Raw genomic sequence first — 10087 nt, forward strand, 5'->3', positions numbered from 1 at the left:
CCACTGCACTCCAGCCTGGGCTACAGAGCGAGGCTCTGTCTCAAAAAAAAAAAAAGTTTATTCAAGAAAAAACGGGGAGTGACCCATTCAGGAGGAAGACTCCAGAGAAACAGGGTCAGTGCTCCAAAGGTCAAAGGTAAGTTCTTAATTATAGAGGCAGAAAACAAAGACATTAACAGGATTACAAAATTTTCTATACAAGGCTGCTTTAAGATGAAACTCTAATATGTAGGACATAAATAAGACTTCTAAAGTGTGTTCTAAGAACACCTGCCAAAATTATCAAAATTGTGTCCTTGTCCCTGGGATTCATTTAAACTGAAAGGGCTGGGGACTCCTGGTTTAAAGTGGCATTGACTGAAGTTGGAATTTCTTCCAATTCTAACTAAATACCCATGGCAGAGGGACAGGGCATGTTCCATTTCTGTCTAGAGGAGCACAGTAGATGGAAATGGGAGGGAGCTGGGAGCTGGACATTGCAGTCTGTTTTATAGCTTGAAGAGGAGATTGGCAGGCACCCAGGTAGATAGAAAGTGAGGCCAGGGTCAGTATGATGTGTGTCTGTTGGTGGGCACCAAGTCTGGATCTATTCTATTCATTGGAGGAGGAGGTCAGGAGAAACGTAAAATCTATGAAAAAATGCTGTCAAGTAGGAGGAAGGGAACACACATTTGAATAATCAGAGGAAGACAGAGCTCTAAAAATGAAACTTGTTGGTATCCCTAAAGATGCTGTTTGGTACCACCTTTGAGTACCATGCAGAGAATTCTTAAGATGCAAAAAGATGGATGTTATTGAAAAAGACTGATATTATAGGCAAAAATATTTTTTAATGCTTACCACTTGCCAGCAGTGGTGTTTGGGGCTGAGGATATAATGATGATTAAAATTGTCATAGTTCTTGTCCTCTCAGAATCTAGTGAGGTACCAGACAAGGGAACTGGCATTTCCAATTCAGTGTGAAATGTGTGATAATAGGGTTGGCAGGGCGCAATAGAAGCCCCAGGACTCTGAGCCATCCTCGACGGTCATGGCAAGCTTCCTGCATGAAAGCTGAAGCTCAGAGCATATGAAGATGTAGGAGTTTGCCAAATGAAATGACTTGGTGGTGGAGAGCGTTTATGACCAAAGAATACTGTGTGTGAAGCCCTAGAGGTGAGAAAAAACCCAAGATGTTGTCCAGATGCAGTAGCTCATGCCTGTAATCCCAGCACACTGGGAGGCCAAGGCAGGAAAATTGCTTGAGCCCAGAAGTTTGAGACCAGACTGGGTAACATGGTGAAACCCCATCTTTACAAAAAAATACAAAAATTAGCTGGGTGTGGTGACACGCACCTGTAGTCCCAGTTACTTGAGAGGCTGAGGCCAGAGGATCGATTGAACCTGGGAGGTAGAGGCTGCAGTGTGCTGTGATCGTGTCGCTGTACTGCAGCCTGGGTGACAGAGGGAGACCCTGTCTCCAAAAACAAATACGAATACAAAAACAAAACCCTAGAATGTTGAGGAATTGAGAGAAGTTCAATGAGTCTGAATCAGAGTGTGAGGCAGGGAATATCAAGAGATAAGTGATTAAAAAGCAATTAAAGATGAGTAATAACATTCACGTCCACATTAGAGAGAATGCTGTTGAATGTCAAACGAGGGATGTGAAGAACCACCTAAGGTATGTTCCCAGAATGCAGAGAAAAGGATTAAAAGTATTGGCCCGGTGTGGGAGATGAGAGCTATCTAGGGGAGGGAAGAATGATTCAGCGCAAGAATCTTAGGTATTCCTGTGGGAAAATAGAAGTAACAACCAAAGACCTAATTAAACAAGTGTTTCTTGTGCTGAAAATAACTTGAAGATGAAGATCAAAAGAATCCACCACAGGGCTGGGCGCAGTGGCTCACGCCCATAAACCCAGCACTTTGGGTGGTGGAGGCAGGCAGATTGCTTGAGGTCAGGAGTTCGAGACCAGTCTGGTGAACATGGTGAAACCCTGTCTCTAATAAAAATAAAAAAATTAGCCAGGCGTGGTGGCGGGCACCTGTAATCCTAGCTGCATGGGAGGCTGAGGCAGGAGAGAATTGCTCAAACCCAGGAGGTAGAGGTTGCAGTGAGCTGAGATTGCACCACTGCACTCCAGCCTGGGTAATAGAGCGAGATTCCATCTCAAAAAAAAAAAAAAAAAAATTCCACCACATTCCAAGAAAAAAGAGTAACAACATTTTCACATTACAAAGATATAAGAAATAGACCATATGAGCATTCAGATAGAAAAAAGTAAGTTTTCTATGCAGAAATCTCTCTGGCCACAGGCTTTTTTTTTTTTTTTGCACCACCCAAGATCAGAAGACAATGAAACCACATGTAGTAGAGTTTTCAGGGGGAAATGTTGGGAACAACCTCATGCCCAACTAAGTCTGTTGTCTTTCAAGGCAACAGTATATACTTTCAGTACCATAGACCTGGTACCATAGACCTTCCCGTCCCTTCATTAACACATCTCAAAGATCTACTACCCGAAAGAGCAGTGAAAATGAAGATCTCAGTAATGAGGAGATCATGATCCACAGGGACTTTAGGACCAGTGTTGTTCATGCTGGACCCACATACAGGTATTTAGCTTCCATGTGGTCTGGTCAGTTCTGTGGCTAGGGGCTGCAGTTTGGCCTGCAAGAACCTCCCTGAGCTGCTCCTCTTAAGGTTTCCGTCATTTCCCAGAAAGTGTATTTCTTGCACCACATGCTTTACCTCATGTTTCACAAGAAATGTCATGATTGATGACCACATGAAACTGATTTGGCTCCAGGGTCTGTTGACATTTGCCAAACTATTTACATGGTTGAGAGCCAATGCCAAGAAGAACCAAACACTTCCCCTTTCTCAAAACCAGAGCTGTGTAGTGCATCGTATTCATCATTTGCATTACCAAGAGGCTCACGTGTTTTCTATGTCTTTTTTTTTTTTTTTTTTTTTCAAAGAGATAGTCCTGCTTTGTTGCCCAGGGTCTGCTCTTGAAATCCTGGACTCAAGTAATCCTTCACCTTAGTCTCCCAAAGTGCTGGGATTACAGGCATGAGCCGCTGTGCCCAGCTGTTGTCTGCATCTTTAAGACTTCAATGTTTACTTGATTTCTCTGACTTTTAACTAGGAAAGAATAGTAAAAGGTCTAAGCAGCCACTGTGTCAGAAAACTTCAGTTCATACTGTCCTCCACCTGGGACTTGTGAATGTCCCTGTGTTACCTATGGCTGGACTCAGTATATTCATGTTTATATAATGCAAATGTTTAGAAGTGAGGCTGAACTGTTTTTTAATATTTTTTAAAATAAATCTCGGAATCAGAGAAATTATCATTTCCTTTTGATCTAAGAAGTTAGTGACTCACTTTAGTTAGAGAATTTTTTTTTTTTTTTTTTTTTTTGAGACGGAGTCTCTCTCTGTCTCCCAGGCTAGAGTGCAGTGGCCGGATCTCAGCTCACTGCAAGCTCCGCCTCCTGGGTTCACGCCATTCTCCTGCCTCAGCCTCCCGAGTAGCTGGGACTACAAGCGCCCGCCACCTCGCCCGGCTACCGGCTAATTTTTTGTATTTTAGTAGAGACGGGGTTTCACCGTGTTAGACAGGATGGTCTCGATCTCCTGACCTTGTGATCCGCCCGTCTCGGCCTCCCAAAGTTCTGGGATTACAGGCTTGAGCCACCGTCCGGCCAAGAAATATTTTTAAAGGCACAGAAAAAAAGAGTAAGAATTATAATAATATAAGAATTAAAATATTTCTGACTGGAAATATTACAATATAACTATTGCTGGGTAATTAGCCCTCCGCCCACCTCTGAAATTACTGACTTAAACAATATATTTGGAACCTTCAGAAACAGAGTCAATAGTGTATAAACATATATACTATAAGACCTTTATTATAGGCAATTTATTGCGAGGAGTTGGCTCATGGATTGTGGAAGATGAGAAGTCCCGTAATCTGCCATCTGCAAGCTGGAGACCCAGGAAAGCTGGTGGGGTAGTTCCAGTCTGAGTCGAATGGCCTGAGAACCAGGGGCACTGATGGGGTAAGCCCCAGTTTGAGTGCAGGAGAAGACTGTTGTCCCAGCTCAAGTAGTCAGGCAGAGGGACCAAGTTCTACCTTGCCGGGCCTTTTGTTCTGGCCTGCAATGGACTGGGGAAAGAACACTGGGGAAAGCAACCTGCTTTACTCAGTCTATGATACCAGTGTTAATCTCATCCAAACACCTTTACAGACATACCCAGAATAAGGTTTATCGAAGTATTTAGGCATCTTGTGGTCTAGACATAAAACTAACCGTCACAAACAGCATGCATTTATTATGCTCACGGGTTCTGTGGATCTGGAATTTCAACAGGGCACAGGAGGGAGAGTCTGTCTTTATTCCCTGGTGTCTGTGACCTCAGCTCAGTAAGACTCAAGCTGGGAATGACTTGGTAGCTGGGGGCTGGAAACATCTGGAAGCAATTTCATTCCCCTGCCTGGTGCCTGGGTTGTCATGACTTGAATACTAGGATTACTGAGCAGAGCAGTCACCAGCTTGCCCAGATTCAAAGAAGTGGGGACACAGACCCCAACCTCAATGAGCAGAGTAGCAAAAGAATTTCTAGCCATACCTTCAAAAACGACCCAGTAATAACTTGCTAACATCGGTTTTCTTTGCCTCACAGGATTTGGGATGGTGTTCTGTGTTGAACTGTGTCCCCCGACCCGCTTCCAAATTCATATGTTCAAGTTCTAACCCCCACTACCTCAGAATGTGACTATTTGGAAATCGTGTATTAATTACTTAAGTTAGAATGAGGTCATACTGGAGTGGGGTGGGCCTCAAATCCAGTGTAACCAGTGTCCTTATAAGAAGGGGAAATTTGGATACAGATTTGCACACTGGGAGGACACCATGTGAAGAAGAAGGGAGAGGTCAGGGTAATGTTCTGTCAACCAAAGGATGCCAAAGATTGCCAGTAAAACACCAGAAGCTAGCAGGGAGGTGTAGAACAGACCCTTCCCTCACAGCCCCCAAAAGGAACCAACCAGCCTTGCCAACACCTTGATCTTGCACTTCTGGCCTTCAGATCTGTGAGACAAAAAATGTCTGTTGTTAAACTGTGCAGTCTGTGGCACTTTGTTACAACAGCCCTCGCCAACAATTACAGATGGTTTTAAGTTTTTTTTTTTACTTTTCATATTTTTGACAGGGAACGTATATTTCTTTAATAATGAAAGAAATAGATTTGGTTTAATTTAATGTTTTCAATTTCTTTGTTCCATAAAACATGAAAATATGCCAAAATCTTTCCATGGTTGTGTCTAGGTAATGTGACCACAGGTAATTTAAAAAATCCCATCTACTGAAAATGTTTAATGAGTATGTGTCACCCCTCTTATGGTAAGGAAGAGAACGCTGGAAAAGCCGGTATGGGAAGTGGAAAGAGCAGCTGCCCTGGGTCCCACTCCACTGGGCAGTAGCTCTGAGTCCGGTTCCCAGTGTGTAATGGGGGAGTCTTCCTCAGTGTTGAGAGAAACAAATGCATGCATCTATGCAGACACACGTGGAATCCCGGAATCCAGTGTCTGGCGCTGGGACCTGGTGAGCCACACTTTGCCTCCGTTCTCCAGTGTGATTTACAGCCTGTGGTTGTGATTACGAGTGGTGGTGGAAGATGTCAGTACTTTAAGATATATATATTTAAGATATCTATATATAGATATATAGTATATCTATAATATATAGATTATATATCACCTATATATAGATAATATATATAGATATAGAGTGCTTTTATATATATTATATATGCATCTATATGAGAGAGAGGGAGGGGGGGAGAGAGAGAGAGAGAGAGAGAGAGAGAGAGACAGAGACAGAGTCCTGCTCTGTTGCCCAGGCTTGAGTACAGTGGTGTGATCATAGTTCATTGCAGCTTTAAACTCCCTGGGCTCATGCAATCCTCCCACCTCAGCCTCCTGAGTATCTGGGGCCACAGGAGCACACCACCATGCCTGGCTGATTTATTTATTTATTTATTTTGTAGAGGCAAGGTCTCCCTTATGTTGCCCAGGCTGGCCTCAAACTCCTGGGCTCAAGTAATCCTCCTACCTTGGCCTCCTGAACTGCTAGGGTTATAGGCATGAGCCACCAAGCCTGTCTGCGAAAAATACTTCAACCACAATCATGTCTCTTTTCATGCTGACTTACCTTGTTGAATGGCCCTGGAGTGGTCATGAGGATTTTAGGACTAGGCTAAGGGAAAGCTGACTTATGGATATATTTAGTTTGATTTCAGTTAAAGTCTTAGTCCATTTCAGCTGCTATAGCAAAATCCCATAAACTGGGTGGCTTATAACAACAGAAATTTATTTCTCACAGTTCTGGAGCTGGGAAGTCCAAGATCATAGCACCAGCAGATTTGGTGTCTGATGAGGGCCCCTTTCCTGGTTACAGATGGCATTTTCTCTCTATGTCCTCATGTCGTGGAAGAGGTGAGGGGTCTTTCTCAGGCCTCTTCCATAGGGCACTAATCCCACTCATGAGGACCCCAGCCTCATGACCTCATCTTCCCCCCAAATGCCCCACCTCTTAATACCATCACCTTAGGGGTTAGGATTTCAACCTAGGAATCTTGAGGGAACCCAAACATCCAGGCCATAGCAATGGGATTTACTTATGTGCTTTGCAGTCACTTCCTTGAGTAGGTAAGTTATTCATAACTATCCTGGGGATGAGCGGGGCTTTCAAAGATAGTCCTGCTGGCCACTGTGCCTACTCACCAGGCTTGTGACATGTACTATGAGAGGAACACTTTGTGCAGAGCCTAATATTGGCAGTATGTAGGTAGTAGAGGAACATTTGAAATATAGAGAACCAGCAGTCTGCAGATATTTTTCCAGATTTTATAGCTCCTGTATGAAAAACACTTGACAGAGATTTCTCCAAATTTGACAATAATTCTAAAAATTTACCTGAGATTATCCATAATGAGTTGAGAAGCTGAAATAAATTATTCTAAGCTATTAATGTTGGAAAGAACTCCAAATTTTAGCCAAATTAAAGGAAAAACAACTTTTATTCTCAATATAGAAAATAATTTTAAATCTTTATTTTTTAGGAAAAAGGTGTTTTAAAAGAGCATGCAACTAAAAAAGATAGGAAAGGAAACACTACCGAAATGTCCCAGACAGTTAGTAAAAATGTTATTTCATATTTTGGTGAAATATTTTGTTTGCTGTATTTGTCAGCCTTATTAAATTTATGCTTTATGTTTTTTTATTCTAGATACATATTTGTGTTTATGATTAAATTTGCATTTGTAAGTTTGCCTTCTTTTTCTCGTAGAGAGCCTCCAAAATTATAAAAACACAAGGCCCCTCAAAATCTGAGTCTGACCTGAAGGAGCCTAGCTTTCAAATCGATCCTTGTTTTCCCGCAAAGTTGTTATTTGAGTCTGATGCTACTAGTTAGAATTGTAAGTTCTCTGTTTTTCCATTTCCTACAGAAGAACTCAGATTCAGAAAAGCTATTTACCAATCATTTCCTTTTAACCTAAAAGGTTTCAGTGACTCTCTCTAGCAAGAGTTTGAGGGTGCATGCTCTTTACCTAGTCAGAGCAAAACCGTGATTCACAATATGAGAAAATGGCTCTCCTTTTCCTAGGAAGTTTTCAATATAAAAACATGCTGTGCTTTTGAATGAAAAGTAAAATTTAAAGCCAATGGATGGAAATTTCTTGTAAGAAGATATAAAAAACCCCTAGCTGCTTCTGTTCTTGAAAATAAGAGTTGTTTTTTCACAGGGTCTAAGACTTGAATACATTTTTTCGAAATGAATTTGGGCCGGTGATAATACGATTTCATTCTGTGGTGCAACTCCTTGACTACCTTCCTTCTGTAGCCACTGTGCTTTGGTGTTTTAAAGTTAAAAAACGCAGGAAAAGATAGTCCTGGCTCATAAAATTACATTTGCATATATGGGGTTTTAATTTGAAGCCGGCGTTTCTTTGCCTTTATCTGTGATCAAAGATAAGCTTCACTTATTTTGCTGAACCTATTCTGTGGTTTTAAAAATATTTCCTGTTGTAAAATATAACAGATGTATTACACAAAGAACATAAAGTAAGTATCCAGCCTAGAATATTTGTCCTCTTTCCCCTATGCTGGTATGGAAAAAAAGAAAAGAGCGTGTCTTCAGAATACAATAGCCTTATGTTAAATTGTCAACTCCATCTTTCATTAGTTGTGTGACCTTGGGCAAGTTACTTAGTCTTCTCATCTATTAAATCTTGGATATTAATATTCATCTTGTGAAGCTGTGAAAATTACATGATAAATTAGAAACAAGAGAACAACCAAAAAACCTTTTCCCATCTAGTTATAGTACCTGGCACAAAAAGGAACTAAGCAAACACTTAAAATACGAAAAAGATAAGGCCTTAAGCCTGCTCCTGAGGAATGTGGAATCTGGAAGATGGCAGAAAAGAAGGATCAAAGGGGAGGGGTTAAATTATGGAGGCTTTGAAGTTGGTGAATTTTGAAGGAAGTGGTAGAAAGAAGTTGAGTGATTCTAGTTTGGAGAAAGTTTTATATAAAGTTGAGGTGTGGCCGGGCGCGGTGGCTCAAGCCTGTAATCCCAGCACTTTGGGAGGCCGAGACGGGCGGATCACGAGGTCAGGAGATCGAGACCATCCTGGCTAACACGGTGAAACCTCGTCTCTACTAAAAATACAAAAACTAGCCGGGCGAGGTGGCGGGCGCCTGTAGTCCCAGCTACTCGGGAGGCTGAGGCAGGAGAATGGTGTAAATCCGGGAGGCGGAGTTTGCAGTGAGCTGAGATCCGGCCACTGCACTCCAGCCCGGGTGTCAGAGCGAGACTCAGCCTCAAAAAAAAAAAAAAAAAAAAAGTTGAGGTGTAAGTGATAAATTACATGTAGGGGACCACTGTTATATTTTCTTGGTTGAATTAAAGAGTGTAAGTACATTTATTTCTTTATTCTTTCATTAATTCAACAAACACGTAGTGAATGTTTAACATGTGCCAAGAAGTGTTTTTAGTACTGGAGAACATGAAGAGAAAGAAGACCCATTTCTCACCCTTAAAGAAGTTATAGTCTACTGGGAGGAGAGAATCAGGAAAAAATAGAAGGTATTAAAATGTGGGGTACAAAAGAGAAAGGGAGGGAGGTGGGGTCTGTGAGTGCTTTAGGTGTCAGAGGTAATTCTTGAGACGAGGTGTCTGCATGGCTGCGAAGGTCTGGTGGCAGGGTGTGAGGACTGCGTAGACATTCTAGGTAGAGAACTGGAATGAACGAAGGCCCAGGTGTACCTCAGCTTTGCACATGTGTGGGAGCTGCTCCAGGGTAACGGCATGCGGGATCAGTGAGGGAGGGCTGGCTTGCATGCATCAGCGCAAGCCTGTGAGGGGCCACGTCAGGGAATAATGACAGTGGCTGTGGCAGTGATTCCAAGAACAAATAGATGTACCCTAGGGCAGGAGTCCCTAGGCCATGGACCAGGTACAGGGTACTGCTGCTCTGGGGGAAGGTCTGAAAGACCAGGTGAAAGGGTGGGATTTGAAAATTTTGGGAAACATATTGAAGGTGGGGTTTGGAATGTGAGGCTTCCCACTGCATGGGGAGGTGGCTTATGCCTGTAATCATAGACTTTGGGCCCAGGAGTTCAAGATCAGCCTAGGCAACATGGCAAAACCCTGTCGGTACAAAAAATACAAAAAAAGTAGCCGGGCATGGTGGCATACCCCCGTAGTCCCAGCTACTCGGTAAGCTGAGGTTGGAGAATTACCTGAGCCCGGGAGGTTGAGGCTGCAGTAGATGCCAGATTGAGACTGTTTAAAAAAAATGTGTGGGGAATACAGCTGAGGCAAGGATATTAAATAAGAAGACATTTTATAAGCCTGGCCATTTGAAAATATAGGCTTAGACCAGTAGATTATAATTTAAATTTTACCTTTTTATTTTCTAACTCTTTAATCTCTAGGAATAACTGGAAGTTTTCAGAAGTTACTATCTCTGCTATGGGAATGGATAGTCAGACACCAATGTTCACAAATTACTCTTGAAACTTGATGCA

The sequence above is a fragment of the Colobus angolensis genome, unplaced genomic scaffold (genome assembly GCF_000951035.1).
Source record: "Colobus angolensis palliatus isolate OR3802 unplaced genomic scaffold, Cang.pa_1.0 Scaffold35, whole genome shotgun sequence".
Lineage (NCBI taxonomy): Eukaryota > Metazoa > Chordata > Mammalia > Primates > Cercopithecidae > Colobus > Colobus angolensis.